Genomic DNA, 7,742 nt, shown 5'->3' on the forward strand with positions numbered 1-7,742 from the left:
TAGAAAACAGTCAGCATTGAGGTAACAAAGGATCCTTTCAGGGTTTGTACTCTGAAAGGGATATGGACAGTTGCAAAACAGAGAAAGAAGGAAAAACTGCAAGAAAGCACTCAGATTCCCCTACTTCCACCAACTTGGATGTGGTTGTTGTTTTCTCATCGTCTAAATCCAATCGTTGAAGGGATGGGAAGTTTCAAGCAAATTTCTTACAGGGCATGACCATGATCATTAGTTATATAGCAGTTAACTATCATTTTATTGATCAGGAAATCTCTTAACTCACTCTTTCCTAGTGGGAGGAAAGATAGGTTTTCAAAATAGATCATTGCCATGGAGATAATGTGTGCTTTGATAACCCAGAAACCCTTAACTCTTTGAAACTAAGGTCTTTTCACATAATGTGAGGTGGCAGTGATGATATTAACTATCATTTTATAGGAACATAGAAATAAACTAGATATTTTCTGATGTATTTACATGATAACCATAGAAACAAATAATTGCTTCTGTAATTTCAAGCCTTCGAGTCAAGTTGATAATTTACTTAATAGTTTTCTCAGTGCTACGGTGATATCTTTGTTCCTCAGAGTAAATATAATGGGATTCAATGTTGGGATCCAAACTGTGTAGAAAAGAGAGATCAGCTTCCCAGTTTCTTCAGATTGATTTGCTTTGTGCTGTAAATGGGTGGTAGAGGCTGTGCCATAGAATAAGACCGCTAATGTGAGGTGAGACGAGCAAGTGGAGAAGGCTTTAGCCCTCCCTCTGGCGGATCGCGGTTTCAGAATGTTGGAGATGATTTTGCCATAGGAGACACCAATCAACAGAAATGAAACCATGATGAATACCACTACAACTGCATAGACTGCTATCTCATTCACAAATGGGTTCCCACAGCAAGCTTGAATACTCAGGGGAGGTCACAGAAAAAAATGATTAACTGTGGTAGACCCACAAAAAGGCAGAGAGGAAACCTGCCATGTTTGCCCATTACAACAGGAACTCCACTGACCCAGGAGGCAGTAACCAGCTGGCACAGACTAGGGGCTCATGATCAGACCATAGTGAAGAGGGTTAAAATGGCCATGTAGCAGTCATAGGCCATCATGGCCAGGAGGAGACACTCTAAACCTCCAAACAGAAGGAAACACGTTTGTGTAGCACAGGCAATGAAACAAATGTGCCCTTTCTGGCTCAGGAGGTTTGTGAGCATTCTTGGGATAGTAACAGTTACATAACAGATTTCTAAAATGGAAAAGTGGTTGAGGAAAAAGTACATAGGGGTCTGGAGAGTAGGGTCAATTCTTGTTATCAGTACAATGACACTATTGCACATCAGGATGGTCAGATAGAGGACTAAAAATATCCCCCAAAAGAATCCATTGGAAATTGGAAATATCAGAAAACCCCAGGAGGATAAATTCCATCATTGTAGTGATGTTTGATTTTTCTGTTCTTAATTTGTACTCCATCTGTAGATATGGTAAATTCAAGATGGTCAATTCATTAATGCTTTTGAGCAACGTTTCCCTTCTGTTAACTGAACTAGATGCATGAACTTACTTACATAATCCATGCAAGTATTGCTGCCTTTGCCTTGCTCAGTTTCTAAGAAATGAGATTTGAAACCTCAGCAATGAACTGATGTGCAGTTAAAGTCAATTCAAGAAATAAAATCCTTATTTTCTTATACTTAGTTGTAGTGATACCAGAAGACTTCCCTGGTATCTTGGGAGTAAAAGAATTTGCCTGAAATGCAGGAGATACAGGAAATGTAGGTTTGATCTGTGGGCAAGGAAGACCCTCTGGAGGAGGTAATGACAACCCACTCCAGTATTCTTGCCTAGAGAATTCCATGGACAAGGAGCCTGGTGGGCTATGGTCCATGGGATCACAAAGAGTTAGACATGATGGAAGTGATTAAGCAGCAGCAGTAATGATACCAGAAACAATAAGATGTATGAATTTTTATTTAGAGCTGATTGTACAGGAATATTATTAAATTATTTCACCCCTTTTAAAAGTGAGATTATATATGACACGGGCTTGCTATTGTTTTTCTTTGGGTTCATCAATTTCTTTTTCTGTACCTATTGACTTATTCCATTTCCTTTCAATTCAAAGCTTTTCACTTAAAACTTTTGCCTAATTCTTATTCAAAACATTTTAAGCTCTCCCATTTCTACTCCACTGAGGACTGACTTTCTTAAACACATTCCTTGTTCCTGGGGGAACAGATACGTGTAATAGTATTGTTCTCTACTGTGTATCTCACCCATCAGTTATGCTACACATGGAAAGCATGTTACATCATGGGGTCCAATAACGTTCCCTATTAATACCATTGTATACTGCATTACAAATACCAATTAACTTTTAACTCAGTCCATAAATATGACCCATTCTTCATGATATTTGGGGTTCCCTGATAGTTCAGTTGGTAAAGAATCCACCTGCAATGCAGGAGACCCTGGTTTGATTCCTGGGTTGGGAAGATCCACTGGAGAAGGGATAGGCTACCCACTCTAGTATTCAGGCCTGGAGAATTCTATGGACTGTCCATGAGGTCACAAAGAGTCAGACATGACTGAGTGATTTTCACTTTCATGATGTTTTAATATAGTCTGTTCTTAACCTATGTAATTCTCTGATCCATTGTCATCTACTTCTCTTACAACCAAATAAAATACTTCCTATATAATCCCTTTGTAATTTTATCTAATAAATGTAACTGTATTAAAACCCTATGATTATTTATTTTAGGAATGCAAATGGAAAAAGCATATGAGTGGGACTAACACACACACACAGAGGCCTGTTATCTTGCTTCACTTCAAGTTCATGTAATCAGATATCAGGTAGTTAACACTGTGTGACAATTTTAATAACACTTTATTAATGTTTGCTCTCTGTGTTTTCATATTTCATTAAATCTACTATGTCTGTTCCCATCTTCCAGCTCCACAAACTATTGTTTTTGCATTAGTACTTTGATTTAAAAAATTGAGTCAACAAATGTCCTTTCCTATTTCTCTATTTCCACTACAATTAGTTTTCAAAGTTACCTTAAGTGAAAGTTTTATTATAAATACTATTATTATTATTGCTATTTCACTTATTTCTAATTTTATTTTATCATTAAAAAAAGTTAAGAAATACATTGGTTAATTTAAGTTGTTAACTAATTTTCAGATAAAGGTCTCAGAATTTCATATTTTCCTGTTTTATCCTTTTTTATCTTAAACATCAAATTCAGAACTACTTTTAAATAAAACCATCTAACACCTTACCTTCATTTAACATCGACTTTCATGAAGTTATCTATGAGAATATAGATGTTTTGACCCTGTAAATTTTTACAATTCTTTTGAATCAGGAAGTCACTGTCATTCTGGAGTATTCTTCAAAGATCAGCTGCTCTTATGTAGGAAGTAATCATGCTCACCCTGAGGGACATTTTCTCTTGAGTATCAGTTTAATTTCTAGAAGACTGCTTCTGTTCAGTGATCATCTGGGTTTATGTTTTAAGACTACTTTTTCTGTAGGTGATTTGTCCTCTGAAGCTCCTTCTTGGCATAAAAGTTCCCCTCTGTGGGGGTGGAAAAATGACACTTAATTATCTAGTATGTATAGTACTTTCTGGAAAAAAAAAATAAAACTTTCAATTTATTGAATTTCAGGCCATTAGTAATTGCTTCAAGTTTGCCTTCCTTAATTTTATTCCCATAATTAATTCAGATCTCATCTTTTACATCTTTAGAAAAGTGTGTCACTTACTAATACACAAATGTGAAATAGAGAGCCCAGAGATAAATCCACGCACATATGGACACCTTATCTTTGACAAAGGAGGCAAGAATATACAATGGAGAAAAGACAATCTCCTTAACAGGTGGTGCTGGGAAAACTGGTCAACCACTTGTAAAAGAATGAAACTACAACACTTCCTAACACCATACACAAAAATAAACTCAAAATGGATTAAAGATCTAAATGTAAGACCAGAAACTAGAAAACTCCTAGAGGAGAACATAGGCAAAACACTCTCCGACATACATCACAGCAGGATCCTCTATGATCCACCTCCCAGAATATTGGAAATAAAAGCAAAAATAAACAAATGGGACCTAATTAAACTTAAAAGCTTCTACACAACAAAGGAAACTATAAGCAAGGTGAAAAGACAACCTTCAGAATGGGAGAAAATAATAGCAAATGAAGCAACTGACAAACAACTAATCTCAAAAATATACAAGCAACTCCTGCATCTCAATTCTAGAAAAATAAACTACCCAATCAAAAAATGGGCCAAATAACTAAACAGACATTTCTCCAAAGAAGACATACAGATGGCTAACAAACACATGAAAAGATGCTCTAAAGCACTCATTATCAAAGAAATGCAAATCAAAACCACTATGAGGTACCATTTCACGCCCGTCAGAATGGCTGCAATCCAAAAGTCTACAAGCAATAAATGCGGGAGAGGATGTGGAGAAAAGGGAACCCTCTTACACTGTTGGTGGGAATGCAAAGTAGTACAGCCACTGTGGAGAACAGTGTGGAGATTCCTTAAAAAAAACTGGAAATAGAACTGCCTTATGATCCAGCAATCCCACTGCTGGGCATACACACTGAGGAAACCAGAATTGAAAGAGACACGTGTACCCCAATGTTCATCGCAGCACTGTTTATAATAGCCAGGACATGGAAGCAACCTAGATGTCCATCAGCAGATGAATGGATAAGAAAGCTGTGGTACATATACACAATGGAGTATTACTCAGCCATTAAAAAGAATACATTTGAATCAGTTCTAATGAGGTGGATGAAACTGGAGCCTATTATACAGAGTGAAGTAAACCAGAAAGAAGAACACCAATACAGTATACTAACGCATATATATGGAATTTAGAAAGATGGTAACAATAACCCTGTATACAAGACAGCAAAAGAGACACTGATGTATAGAACAGTCTTTTGGACTCTGTGGGAGAGGAGAGGGTGGGATGATTTGGGAGAATGGCATTGAAACATGTATAATATCATATATGAAATGAGTCGCCAGTCCAGGTTCGATGTACAATACTGGATGCTTGGGGCTGGTGTACTGGGACGACCCGGGGAGGGAGGAGGGAGGAGGGTTCAGGATGGGGAACACATGTACACCTGAGGCAGATTCATTTTGATGTATGACAAAACCAATACAATTGTAAATTCAAAAAATAAAATAATTTTTTTTAAAGTGATATGGTTGTTCTTTCCAATACACTGCAGGGAGGATTAGATCCCTTTTCAGAAGTGGAACACTGTTCCTAGATTAACTTTTGTGGAAATTAAAGCATGTTTTATATGCTGACAAAAATCTGGGTAGTTTTATTCATGTTAGGATATCTAGTTGGTCATCAACGTAGGTATCTAGCACCTTAAAAATAGCCTAGAGCCTGTTATGCAGAGTGAAGTAAGTCAAAAAGACAGATATCCTATATTAACACATAAATATATATATATTTTTATATATAACACATAAATATATATATATATTTATATATATATATTTAACACAGATATCCTATATTAACACATAAATATATATGTACTTTTTTCAGTATCATTTTTCTTGAGCACTCACATATATGTGTGAGTGCTCAAGAAAAATGATACTGAAAAACCTATTTGCAAGACAGGAATATAGATGCAGACAGAGAGAACAGACTTGTGGACACAGCGAGGGAAGGAGAGGATGGAACAAGCAGAAAGATTAACATTGAGATATATACACCACCACATGTAAAGCAGATAGCTAGTGGGAAGTTTCTAAATAGATAAAACAGGGAGCTCAACCTGAAGCTCTGTGACAACCTGGGGGCGATGGGGTGGGGTGTGGGAGGGAGGTTAAAGACAGAGGAGATGTATGTACACCTATGACTGATTTACTTTGTTTAATGGCAGAACCAACACAACACTGTAAAGCAATTATCCTCCAATTAATAATTTTTAAAAAATTTAAACCCAATTAAGACAGAAAAAAAAAAAAAAAAAAAAAAAACCTTCCCCTGTCAAAATGCTTTTTCTATTTCAGCTACTTCCAGGCAGGTATGTAGGTAAAAGTATCAGGAATGAGGTTACAAGGCTAATATCCACTTCTGCTCATAAGCACATTTTTTTCTGTTTTGAGATTCTTTGACAATTTGAAACATTATTCGTGTTTCTAAAATTGTGTTTCTTTTTTGTATTTTAAATTTGCTTCTCTTTATAACAGCATGTTCCTCATAAATTGGACTTATGTACTCTTTTTCAGGATTGATGTTGTATCCATGTCATTTAGTGTCATGTTTATTTACAAATGAGAATTGCACTGATGATTTGTTTCAACTAAGTTTTACTTACAGGATGGAACAATCTGAATGTCCATCACCCATCACCCATCTCCCATATGAGTAAACTGATCTAATCCTTAAATCTATAGTTAGTATAGTGAATTGAATGTTTCTGTGTTCAATTCAATATCATCATCGCCTGAAAACAAATCTACACTCTGGGACAATACCTCAAATGTATCAGTGTAACAAAATAAAGAAACATTTTACTATTATATTACAACACACGTTTGCAGTCAGTGATGAAGAAACCCTGGTTGTTTTCATCTAGGGGTCCCACTGTTCCTACTTCTTCTTTGTAGTTTCCTACTGGATCTTCAGCATGCAGAAACCTGAGACGCCAGACAGAACATAAGGAAATAAATACACTATTCAGAGCCTCTATACGTAATAAACACATCACTTCTACCCTTATGTCATTGTAGAAACTAATCACCTGGTCCAATGTAGCTCTGAGAAGGTTAGGGAATGATGTTCATTGTATGTCAATAAAACAGATGTATTTGAAGAGCATAAAGCCAGACTCTGCCAAAGTCCTCACTTTTGGTCACTAAAAAAGGGTGTTATAGCATGCTGCAACATGTATACCTTTAGACTGATGACTTAGCATGACACATAACAGAATAAGTATTCATGGTACATATTTATGCATATTAATTTGTTTTATAGATATATTTGAGCCTAACAACACAACATCATTATTATTTTCATTAGGCTTTGATGCTTAAATTAGTAATAGTAGTGAGGCATAATTTACATAACATAAAGCTTGACCTTTAAAATTCAGTGATTAGTTGAGATATACTTGACTTATAGCATTATATTAACATCTGCTGTACAACATAAATATATTTTAAATGATCATCACAATGTCTAATGTTAATATCCATCAATGTTAATATTCATCACCACCCAAAGTTATGCATTTTTTTTCTTGTTATGTGAATTTTTAAAAATTTCTCTTAGCAACTTTCAAATATGCAACATTATTTAACTATAGCCACCATGCTCTATGTTATTTTCTTGGGCACCAAAACCAGGTGGATGGTGAGCAGCCATGAAATCAAAAGGTGTTTGTTTCTTGGAAGAAAAGCTATGACAAACCTAGAGTGGGTATTAAAAAGCAAAGACATCACTTTGCTGACAAAGCTCCATATAGTTAAAGCTATCGTTTTTCCAGTAGTCACATATGGATATAAGAGTTAGACTATAAAGAAGGCTGAGTGCCGAAGAATTGCTGCTTTCAAACTGTGGTGTTGGAGAAGACTTTTGAGGGTCCCTTGAACAGGAAGGAAATCAAACTGGTTAATCCTAAAGGAAATCAACCTTGAATATTCACTGGGAGGATTGGTGCTGAAGCTG

The 7,742-nt window shown here is 35.9% G+C and overlaps 1 pseudogene; it reads right to left on the bottom strand.

Annotated features, from left to right (window-relative positions):
* Window positions 1–527: 527 nt before the first annotated feature.
* Window positions 528–1,472, bottom strand: LOC113897867 (annotated as a pseudogene).
* Window positions 1,473–7,742: the final 6,270 nt, after the last annotated feature.

The sequence above is a fragment of the Bos indicus x Bos taurus genome, chromosome 8 (genome assembly GCF_003369695.1).
Source record: "Bos indicus x Bos taurus breed Angus x Brahman F1 hybrid chromosome 8, Bos_hybrid_MaternalHap_v2.0, whole genome shotgun sequence".
Classification (NCBI taxonomy): Eukaryota; Metazoa; Chordata; class Mammalia; order Artiodactyla; family Bovidae; genus Bos; species Bos indicus x Bos taurus.